The sequence below is a fragment of the Branchiostoma lanceolatum genome, chromosome 1 (genome assembly GCF_035083965.1).
Source record: "Branchiostoma lanceolatum isolate klBraLanc5 chromosome 1, klBraLanc5.hap2, whole genome shotgun sequence".
NCBI lineage: Eukaryota > Metazoa > Chordata > Leptocardii > Amphioxiformes > Branchiostomatidae > Branchiostoma > Branchiostoma lanceolatum.
In genome coordinates this window covers 38,437,774-38,450,287 of record NC_089722.1, presented here as the reverse complement: position 1 = coordinate 38,450,287, position 12,514 = coordinate 38,437,774, and the positions used below count along the sequence as shown (strand labels likewise).

Genomic DNA, 12,514 nt, shown 5'->3' with positions numbered 1-12,514 from the left:
CCCTGGAGTCCCTTCAAAGCAGCAGGAAACTTGATACCCCATTACAAATGGGGAGGGGAGGGCAGGTCATGTCTGGATGACCCGTCCTTGGGGGAAAGTCACTGTAAATGCATTTATTTTCTCAGTGATTTAATTTCGTAGTAGGGAGAAAATGGAGTGTTCACAGTGGTTTTTTGTTTAAGGTTGAAAGAACGTAGTTGGAGATTTTAAGTTCGCAGTGAAGATGTTAACGTGGAAATTTTAACCCACCACGAACTTAAATGCATTTACAGTACACAGGCTAGCATCCAGGCTAGACCTCTGTAAGTTTTGACATTTTTGCAGTGGTGTGAATTAAAGACCATCAAAATATGTTGTTTCAACCTGAAGAACTCGAGGATACTGCAAACTCTATTAATTGATTTTCACTGAATTTGAGGAATGATAATGAATTTGAATGAATTGACAGTGACATAAGGGATCAGAACATAAAACCAAACTTACTGTTTTTGGACATTTTTATACATTATCAGTGATAAGTGATGATGATACATTATAAGTTGAATCTACGTCATAACACTGAACAGCGATATTCATAAGTTACAAATTATCTACAAATGTGAATCTAAATCAGTTTTTGCCCCCAAATTCTACGATAGGTCCCTTTATTATCATTTAAAGTTTGTAAAACATATTCTTTCAAACTACCTATGACATATCTAGGTCGACTTGATTGGTCACCATTTACTGAGAAAGTGAAACCGGATTCTCAGAACACCCTGCCCCCATGTTACAGTAGGAAGTTATTATAAGGGTTGATCAAGACAACATGTTTTAGACTGGTGGCTAATTCAAGCTGAAGAAAGCCCTGGCTGGACCAAGCTGAGCGAATCAGATAAGAAACTGACCAAATCCAGCCTAATTCTCAGAAACCCTGGCCTACAGATTCTTCTTTGATGCTGAGAATCATAGGCCGATGTGACTCAGAATCACAGATTCACATCAAAAATTATATTTCACATGCAAAGTCACGCCTGGGCCAGGCCATTCAACTTTAACAATGGGTTATGTCAGTAAGACTAGGAAGGTTTGATATAGCCATCCTATCAACCCAAAGATCGCACCCCTGTGCTTATAAATAATCTATGGCCAGTTTTCAAGCAAAAAAATTTCTTTTTTTTTCTTTTTGTTGCTTGATCTTTTTTTTTAGTGATTTACAACAATTCACTATGATTACTGCCATACTGTGGTGTTATCTTTTCAAATCTTGTTTTCTTAAGCCATTTTTTCACAGTCATGTCAAAAGACATTGATGCCCTGGATGCAATCAATTTAAAGGCATCCAGAGCATTTTATGAGGCTTGAAACTTGAATTAAAAAAACTCAAATTTCTAGTCATTCCTACACATAGTAAGTTTCAATAACACTATACCATTACATATTGACATTAAAGGAGCAAAGATATGATGTCGTTGTGTAGTGAGAACTGACAGAAAATCCAAGCCCTAATAGACTGTCCATCACAATTACATGTAGCGGTTTGACCAATGAGAGAGTGACTGCATGTCTGTCAAATATTTGCATCTGTATGTTTTAATTTTGCATTTCTACGTTTTGACGGAGGTGGGCGGGGGGACACCATCTACAGTATTTGCAGTAGGCACGTGAAACAAAAAGATCACTTTGTAGATTATGTGCCATTTTTGCGCACATTTGATAAGAAATCTGAATGCAAATGTGGTTAACAGTGGCATTAAATGTCAATTTCATGAAGATTACAGCAACTAGAATATTTCCAGTTTTCAAGTCTCATAAAATGCTCTGGGTGCCTTTAAAAAGTCTACTAGTGTTGCTAACGGCCTACAGTAATACTGTACTGCAGTAATAGTATGTCTCTGACACTACATGGGTGGCTCCTATTTAAGCATTTGACCTTTTGACATTGACACAGCAGAGGACATCATAAACTGCAGGTCATTGAACCCTACATGTAGTCCAAGGTTGTGATGCAGCAAATGTTTTCAAGATGACTGTTTTCAGTGCAAAACCAAAGACAAGGTAAGGAAATCTATTAAATGTAACAGTGAGCAAATTGTAAATATTCCTTGAAATGGTACTATAAATGCCTTTAAATTGGCAGGGAATTGATCTTGTAGTAGGGAGAAAGTGGGGTGACAGAAGAAGTTAGGCAGGCAGAAGACCAAACTTTTTCACGGTGGTTAAAAAACATTGGAGGTTAAGAGGTTATTACCAAAACTGAGAACATGAAACCACCTAATATTCCCATTCACAAATTTTTACTCACGATTTTACTATTTGTTCAGTTGTAAAATTCAATAGCCACCAAAATAGAATCTGATTATTAAGGTCTGCACATACCTAAAAAGTGTGGTCACATTTTATCATAAATTTTTCATTTGTCAGAACTATTTCTCAATATCAATTAATTTTGTTACTGAAATTATAGTACTAGATCAAAGAAAAGGGGTGTATTGCATAAAATGAGTCATACACAGCTGAAATTTGAATATTCCTCTTATTCTTTATGTTATGTAAACCCTTATCTTCACCCGACTATTTGCAACAATTTTTATTTTCATTTTTTTTCGACCTATCGCTCCAATGTTTCTCTGAAAAAATCCGAGAATCAACAAATAAAATTGATGTGGCATCAGGATCATAAATTTGACAGCCTAGGCGTCAATTACATGTTTAACTAATTAATTACATTGTAAACACTAACTTTTATGTGACTCACTTCTCAAGTTCACTTGACTTCAATTTATGGGAGGAAAATATGTGTTTAAGTCAACTTCGTCATCGTCATCAGCCATTTTCCCATGGAACCATGCCTCTATACCTCTCCCTATCTATTACTGTAGTTAAACGAAGGTCAGTGATGCACAGTGACATACATTGTACATGTACATTCAAGTATGCAGAGTAATATAGCCATCTGGTGCCACGCTTCATGCCTAAGCTGGTGAATTTTGCCCAAGGGCTATACAGATAAAGATACAGAAGCTGGTGTGTTGCGCTACAGGGCGGTTATACCTGCTATACAGATAAGGAAGCTGGTACATTGTATGTTACACTGAAGGGCAGTTATACTATTCTCTACCAGACTAACTATGCCAGTTATAGGGACAATATTAGCCAGGGTTTCACTTGCAGGCTCCGTTAGTCTGTCATATTTCAGTGAGAAGAAAGGCAATAAAATTAATCAGCAGCTTATTTTCTTAAAAAAAAGAAGTAGCTTTGGAGTTGAGATCATTTAGGCGCGACCAGCAGACTGCAGCTTTTGCCGTTTAATACTCTGGCAGGCTAACTATTTCAAGTGATATTCTTTCCTTAAAAAGTCGTAATAGAAACGTCAAAAACCCTACTCAGGCGAAATGTGATCTTCACCGTGGACTGACTCTACTTGCTAATTATTTCTTTTTCTGCCGAATTCTACGATTCATACGCCCATAAGAGGGCCTGGTGAAGGCTAGGCTACAGTTATACCAGCTATACAGATTCAGATATATATCTGTCAGCAGTTAAGGTCAATGATCCATGATGACATAAATTCAACTGGCTATTTTTATGGTCCCCTCATTTAGTATCATCAGGGTCAGAGGGCAACTCAGTTCAATGACCCCTCAGGTCATTTCTCATACCCAATAAAAGGCTTGTAAACCATCCATTGTGTTCTTTACAACCTTCTGTGTGGCCATGAGTCATTAATTTGTGCATGGTAAATTAAATGGATACCGGCACACATTAATCAATCTGCAAGCAGATGTGAGGATCCAGCTCATTCTCAGTGTGTTCTTCACTTCTTGCAACATTGAAGCCCTTTTCCTGTAAAGAAATACAATGAAGAATACAATACTTGAAAATATTACAAGGCATAAAACGCTGACATCACCTAACATCTGCTTGGATATTAATTGATGTGTGACGGTTTCCATTTAGCTCCTATGCCCCATTTACATTTTTTCCCTCATTTTCATCTTTTCCTCTTGCTAAATTTTGGCTAAACTTTGAGAACCAAGAAAATAACTTGATGTGGCCCGTTTGAATGCCTACATTTGAACTTGCTACCAGCAAGGAGGTTATATAGACCATATAACCTCCTTGCTACCAGGTACACAGATAAGTTCTTTATATCATTTGGAAGAGCATTCACCTGTATATCTTTTATCAATCTATTTGTCTATTTTTTACTGTAATTCTTGTTTCTTTCACTGTAATTTTATGTTCACTATTTTCACGGTCACCTCTGTACCTTGAACTTATCATCACCGTGAAAAAGCCTGTTGTTATTTATGATTCCTTCACGCATCTGTTCAGTAAATCACTTGGTGCCACCGTGAAGTTATAAAGTTCAGTGAAAATGTCCATTTTCCTTGCACCGTGAAATTTTGCTACCGTGAAGATAAAGTGGATTACAGTATTTTTTTGGTTTTCGGGTTTGGCTGTGAGAGACATGTCAACCAGGTCTGCCCTACTTAAAATGCATTAGTATTACTGTAAATGCATTTAAGTTTGCATGGTTTTTATTTTGCGCTAAGCTAAGGCGAAAATGGACTGTTCGCGGTGGCAGCGCTATATAGTGACATACTGCTACATTATTGGACAAAAATGTTCGCGGTGGTTTTAAGTTCGCGGTGAAACGGTCGCCGCGAAAACCGTGAACATAAAACCACCCTGAACATTTCTGCATTTACAGTATTACCAAGTAGGCTTAATGATTTAAACCTCATTGCTATTTATTACATAGGGTTAGCCCTGGGAACCGTAACAATACACAAAACACAATGCGGTCTTTTAGTGTGCTTGTAGAGAAAATGAGAGTTGACATGAAATCAATCTGCCGATTTACGACCCTTACAAAGCTATTGACTTTCCACCCACATATTATCCAATCAGTCATTGACGTTGAGTACGTGACCCACTTCTAAGAATGCCTACGGATTCCAAAAAGAGCTTTCTGTTGCGTAGGTATTGAAAGGATTAAAGTAAGGCCAAATCAATTTATTTCTTTGGTTATCAGATATCATCAAGTAAAACATTGTGCAATTTTAGGTGAAAACAGAGGGCTGAAAGGAAAACTTCAATCTATTTTATCCTCTGAAACTACTGTAAATGTATTTTAAGTTTGCGTGGTTTTTATTTCGCACTAACTGTCTAAGGCGAAAATGGAGTGTTTGTGGCAGCGTTATAGTCACAATTACTGCTACAGTATTGGACAAAAATGTTCACACTTGGTTTTTAGTTCGCGGTGAAACAGTCACCGCGAAAACCGCAAACATAAAACCACTGCGAACATTTCTGCATTTACAGTATGCGTGCCAAGGTACAGACTCTGTTAATCAATGTTACCGGCCGGGGGTACTCATTTTATTTTATCAAAATTGCGACACAGCAATACACATGAGGTCACCCAGACAGGGATGCTGATATTGGGTGCCATCTAACATACAGTAGATCATTCACATAGAAAAAGAAACATATTTAAGTCATCCTGTTCAACATTTTTATGAAACCAACAAATTGAATTGTTGTGCTTTGCTGCATCAATATCAAAGAGAAGGTATTGAATTTCTATGAATGTACTTCTCATGGTTCTTTTGCATTTCAGAGGCTCAAAAAGGGTTGGGGATACACACTATGTATGACAGATGGAAAAGTTTCGTTTCAAGGCATCCTCATTTGAGATGAAGCATGCTTTTTCAAGTGGTAATGCAATGCGGCTTCCCTACGGCTCGCGTTTTTGCCCAAGCATGCCGGGTCACCCCTACTCTTCTCAATAAGTGTACATGTGTTGAGTTCTTTTACGTGCAGAGGTTTGACGCTTGAGCTTCCCTCATACACGGGACCGCCAGCTTTACGTCACCATCCGCAATGATGAATGCAGTCCCTTACAACAATGTCCGAGCTCGAATTGACCCCTAGGAACGAACCAGGGCCCTGGGATCCACGGAATTTGATCCAGATGGCAAAGCAGTGGGGTTGCGTTACCGCTTGTGCCAAGGGGACATGCAAATGAAAAAGAAAATATATTTTTGACCAGAAATCTAGAAAAATATACAAATCATAAACTGCATTGATCAGCCTTACCTTCATTTTCCAGTACAGTCCCCTACACTGTCCCTCACCAAGTCAGGTCGTCACTCAGGAACAATCTTCCAACCCAACATCTGCTTAGAGATTACTGGGGCCTTCGTTTATCTATTTATCTATTTATTTTTTGCACTTCTCCAAAACTGGAAGGCATGGCGGAACAGGTGTACCCCCGCAGAGGTCACCTTTTCAAGGCCGCCATGCCTTTTCATTGCAGGGTACTGTCCTGGGATGACCCCCACCAGCACCCCAGAATTTAGGTTCTTGTGGTTAACCAATGCCCTGACCACAAACTGTTTCAAAACTTTAAGCTAGAGATTTATTTAGGGCTGTGTGCCCTTCTTGTGAGGCTTCTAAGGCTATAAAGTGGAGATTTATATAGGGAAGTGTGCTCTGCCAAGATGGCTAAGGTGTTAAATTGGAGATTATTTATAGGCAAGTGTGCTCTGCTGGCCAAGATGGCTAAGGTGTTAAACTGGAGATTGTATTGTATTCTATATATACTGAGACCCGCATTAAATGTAAAAAGATATTACAATAACTGATATCCAAGGAAGAAATTTACAAAATCATAACAAATCAGGATAAAAAAGAAAATGTAGTTAAACATTCTACTAACTGTAATTCCACCAAGGTACATAATTCCGCCACCCTGAAAAGATACATCCAAACAGATCTCCAACCCAACATCTCCTAGTATAATGCACTCCTGTACATCTAAACTGTGCATACTTGGGAGTGCTGCACTAGAAATCTCTCAAACACACTATTTTTCAAAGTGGTGGATTTATGTAAATCGGCGGATTAATGTTAATGGGGGTTACTTTTTGTTACATCAAGAAATCCTCTCCGTCTTTTACATGGAAAAAATGGTTCTGAACAAAATTCGCTGTTCAGTTACTACGACGAAGACCAGTAATTTAAAACCTGCACCCTAAACTTAGGTTCAGCAATGTGGCGGGCTGTTATTTTTGGCCTCCCACTTGCTATTTTTGGCCTTACAAAAAGGTGCTTCGTTTATATAACATTATCAAAGTGAAGGTAATTAATTAACCTTAAGTGATCAGCTTACATGTCCCAGTACCAGTAGGAAGATACCAGTAGATGTTTGATAGAATATATACATATATAGAATATATATATGTATATAGAATTCATAATTTTTCAGAGCGTATTAAGCTGTCAGTTCATTCCGTCATGATTGCAAATGTATGCCCTAGTACAAAAGTGAGATGATGACTTGCACTTATTAGTTAGAAAGAAACGATATCATATTGTAGTATTCTACATAAGAGATACCATTATTTTGATAAAGCATTTTACTTTCTGTATTTCTTCTATTCATACACAAAGTGCAGTAAAGTGCTTACCAGTGCAGAACAGAAATAGCTTATAAATTCTATACAATGTCAATTACTGTCACAGATGAAATTTGATAAAACGTTTGTGTCACGTTTGTGAAAATTTGTTAATTTTCTATTCTCCATCTCCAAGGTTTTATTACTGATTGTTTAGAGACAATCATAATGTCTATGATATTTAAGCATCCAAAACTATAAAATTGTTTCTTTCTTACAACAAACTCTTGAATGTTTTTTTTTTTCTAATGATCAACGTTACATGTATCTACATACAAAAAATCAAGCAAAAAAAACATTTAAGGAATCATTGAGTTGTACGGTTTTTTATCAACTCTTGCAAAATTTGATACAAAAAGAGGAACAAGTCTTTATGCTGCTGACTGCCCACTGAGTTGAACCCAAATGACCCAGGGCTGGACTTGTCAACAGTCAGCAAAGAACGTGCCTGACATTGTCTATTTGTTTCGGCCACAAAGCGGCTTTCTTGTTTCCAATGTTGCTACAGGCAGCCAAGAATGGAAACAAACATGCGTGAATGCGGACTGTCAGGGCTCAAAGGAAGACCAAAGAACCCTGGTGCAAACTTCGCAGGGCCGAGACAAAGTGGAACGGACGTTTCTCTGACAGTTGGCAAACACACGGGTCAACTCCACGACCTGCGAAAACAGTTCAGTTGCAAAAACAACAGGCGGCTTTAGCAGTGTGAGCCCACACCGTTTCCACTTGTTCAGTTCATGGATTGGAGAAGATAATGCTGATGAACTGGCAGATCAACATGAAAACTGAGTCTGAGGGGAAAGTCTGTACCTTGGTACACACAATTTCAGGAAGATAGCGAGATTGTATCATGAAAACAGAAGGCTGGGATAAAAACTTGCATCTGACTCCCTACAGATTGTGTGCAGCAAGGCACAGACTTTTCCCTCAGACTTTGTTTTCATGATATTCCAATCTAGCATCATTTGTTTTAAACCAGTGTGGCCTGAGCAAATTCAAATTCTCCTCCAATCCTGCATTTACAATATTTGTCAATGAGTCTTTCTGTTAACTTTTGAAAAAGTCTTTCATCTTGTCTTCTTGCTGAATCTTTAAGTTGTATGCTTGACAAACAAGAAAATAAATTGGTGGCCTGGATGTGGCTTTATGTGGATTACATATTGAAGTTGTCTTGCTAAATTATTGTTTCAATATGTTATAGAATCAAGAAACGTTAGGGATTATACAAACATTAGATATTTGTTGCCACTTTTCTTGTTCACCCTGTATTGTAGTGCCTAGTGACACATAGGGCAGCAAGTTTCCTGGCTGTTTCTGTAGCAGAGAATATTTTACAGGGAGTGGTTGCTAGCGCTTCCCCTTTAACATGCTCAAGGCACCACCTTGAACGCTGGACCCTCATTTTATGTCCCTTCCAAAAGATGGGTGCAGCCCAACCAAGATGTCCTGTCCCAGAAATACATGTAGTCTCCCAGTTACCAACTAATTGGACCCAGGAGCTCAACTGTGAGGCTGCTACCAGTTGAGCTACAGGGACACCCCTACACATTAGATTATTGAGTCCCTAAAATTCTTTTGAAGTCTTTCGTTTTGTCCTCTTGCATTTGAATGTGCTTTGTGAAAGTTTGTATTGAATTTTGAATATTGCTAACCCTTTGTAATAGCCTTCGGCTAGTTGGGTAGCCCTAGCTGTACTTTTCTTACAGCCAAGTAAATAAATCAAATAAAAAACTCTCTTGCTGGGTCTTTAAATTTGTAAAAGAATGTCTGAAAACCAGGTATATGACTTGTTGCAGCCTTAATCGCTGCAGCTTCAGTGCGGATTACCAGCCGCCCTGGGGACTTGATAAAAGGTGCTGTTGACATGAAGTGAAAGGACAACTTGGACTTGGGGAGGGTGTGGACAGATACGAGCTGGGATGATTAACTGGGAGAGGGAATGGATGTACCAGGAGTGTGTGCGCTGAGAAGGGGGTCTGCATGGGGGAGACCAGGCACCACTCAATGGTAATTGTACAGTTAGGAAGTATATATGGCCAGTCTTTGAGTCAAAAATGACCATGGTATGCTAATTGAAATCAGCCCTTTGGCTGGCTAACATTCCTATATGAGAATGACAGTCTTTGCCACATAGGTTATAAGCTGACTCAGGTCTGTTGCGAAATTGTTCAAGTTTAATAGGTAGACGGTAAAGCAGGGCTGTCTCTAGGACCCGTCCTTCCGTCTCTGGATGGAAATTTGCTTGTTGGGACGGAAAAAGATTCAACCCCTACCGTCCCAAAAATATCCATATCATGAGATGAAACTGATGAAAATGTATTTTTTAAGCTAAAAATGACATAACAACAATGAAAATTTAAAAATTGGCTCCCGAACAATGAGTGGGACGGAAAAAATTTAAAGCTGGAGACAGCCCTGCGGCAAAGTAAATTGGTGCCCATTCCTACTGCACAAGATTTAGGTCACAATCTTTATTGATAAAATTGGGCTGCAAACAGCGACCCAACCAGACGTTCCATTGTGACTATTGGCCAATCTTGCACTCGACTGCTCGAAACAGAGAATTTGTCAATAGAGCTTAAGGATGAACTCTGGAAAACAAATGATGTGCTACACAGAATTAAGGTGACCGATTAAACTTCACAAATAATTCACAGACAACGTTACATTAGAGGGGGTCACACAAATCAAAATAGCTCAATACCGCTCACAGAAAAATGCATCGTAATGAAGATTATGTACCAAAGAGAGAAATACACTGTACAGGCTTGTAAAAATCATATTCCACTATTCTATACACTTAAGTTCAGAGAAAAATTTGAATTCATAATGCAGCTTGATAAAAAAAAATTCAGTTCCTTGATTTCTACCATAAAAGGTAAGGAGACTTTATTCAATGTTAGTTTATTATGTCCAATGATAGTTGGCAAGATTGACTGAAAATTCATGGTGTTTCCTTTGTGTTGGAACAAAGCTCAAATTGTATGACTATTAATATTGAGTATTAAGTCTACTCACTATTAACAGGCTTTGTTGTACTGTACTTGGCCCAGTGGGGTAAAAATGTACCCACGTCGCCTATTGACCTTCCCTGCATAGCAGACTACCCTTGGCATACTATTCACTCTATTTGGCCGATTTCTACAATTTTCCCAGCGATCTGCGGAGCCTGGTAGAGGCTAGTAAAAATGTGCAATAAAGCCTTCATTTATTCGTCCATGCAGACCCTCTTCGTCCATGCAGACCCTCAGGACTGGTGTGCTGTTGACATCTGGCCTTCATTTGGAGAACCTGGATTTCCACAGGGTTGCCTGGAGAAGTGGGGTGACACTTGTGATGGAGGAATGTTCAAGGGACAACTGGAAAACACTTCAAGAAGACTTTGAGGGAATTTGATGCACTGTAAACCTTGAAATGTTTGAGGCGGTTTTATTTCTACACTTGGTAGCAACCTGTCCACAGCAAATATGTGTTTGTTTGTTTGTTTGTTTGTTTGTAAGACTCCTGCGAAAATAGATTAACTTACAGTAGTTGTCCTGAAAAAGAATCCTGGTATGCAACAAAAAAATCACTTCATACATGTTAGTGATACACACTAAGTCATCTATTTTTCTGAATCAAGGTTGAACTATAACACAACACAACAAATTGGACTTTTGGCTATTTTTATCATCTATTCTTATTTACTTTTAGGTCAAAGGCTTTGGATCATAATAATGTCTAGTAGGCTAGTAGCATACAGTAAATAGTGTAGTTGAGGTAGCATGAATGTTTAGTTTTGGAAAGGGCCTAGACCTTCTATTACATTCAGTGCTTATATAATAACTCCACTCTACCCTCTATTAATCCTCCTTGCCTAGAGTACCACTCCATGAGCCTGTACTGTAGTGAAAAGAAAAAGAAGAAACATTTAATACTGATATTAACTGCAGCCTTGTAGTCTATTTGCATTTTTATCCTACAAGCAAATCACCCATGTAATTACGGTAATTGGGATGTTTCATTATCACAATTGGGATGTTTATGAAATCAGTTGTGCTTGTTTCTTTACGGCTGCTTACACCTCATTAAAAACAGTTTGGCTGCTTTCAAGGCTGTCACAGCTTACTGTGCTTTTAATCTCCTTGTTTTCACAGTACATCAGCCATGTAATCACCATGATTAGGACCTTGTTGTCACTTTTGTTGCATTTCACACCTCATAAAGAAACCCTATTCATCACTTTGGCAGCCTTGTAGAAGAATCTGCTCTGTCAGGACAAGGACCTTGGTCAGGATAAGGCCACAACAATTTATTTTCTTGGTTCTCAGACATTTCTTGGGGAATATCCGCCAAGAACATTCATTCATTCATTCAACAAGAATATTCAAAAGAAAATGAAGGCTTTTCGATTTTTGATTGATTTTGATTGAACACAAGATAAAAACAGAGGTTGGAAGGAAAACTTGCATCTGACTATATATTCATTCCCTAAAACTGTGTGCACCAAATACAGACTTTCCCGAAAAAAAACCTGTTTTCCGTGTCAATCTTGCATTATTTTCTTTTAATTCCTCGAACCAACAATTTAAATTGGTGTGGCCTTTCTGTGCAAAAAAATTATGCAAGAGGACACAAGTTGAGAATAAAACTGACTAGAAACTAGAAACTTGAGTCTGACATCATACTTTCCCCAAAAAAAACTGTGTTTGTGTGTGTGTGTGTGTGTCTGTGTCTGCAAGGATCTAGGTACATGTATAACCTCCTTGGTGTCTTTGAGTGAACCGAGGCATAAACTCGGCCTTCAAGCTCTGTTTCATCTTTATCTTTTTATATGTTTGAGAATCAATAAACCAAATGGCATGGCCTTGCACGCCTCTGTACTGTAAATCTTGAAACTTTTGCGGTGGTTTTATTATTTTCGTTGTGACCTCTCCAACAAAATTTCATGACTACAACAGTCCTACTGAACCGTTCCAACCATGAATTTACAACAATTCCCCTTTCCCTCGAGGCTATTGCAAATAAAAGGATATCTGCAAAAGTGAATGAATCTACAGTGTACAGGGTCTTGGGGAGCTGTTAAC

At 38.5% G+C, this 12,514-nt stretch overlaps 1 long non-coding RNA gene across 1 annotated transcript; it reads left to right on the top strand.

Annotated features, from left to right (window-relative positions):
- The first annotated feature begins 342 nt into the window (after positions 1-342).
- On the top strand, positions 343-12,096 carry LOC136422087 (uncharacterized). Its single transcript, XR_010753577.1, has 2 exons — positions 343-9,455; positions 10,673-12,096. It is a non-coding gene; the product is annotated as an uncharacterized lncRNA (long non-coding RNA).
- The last annotated feature ends 418 nt before the right edge of the window (positions 12,097-12,514 follow it).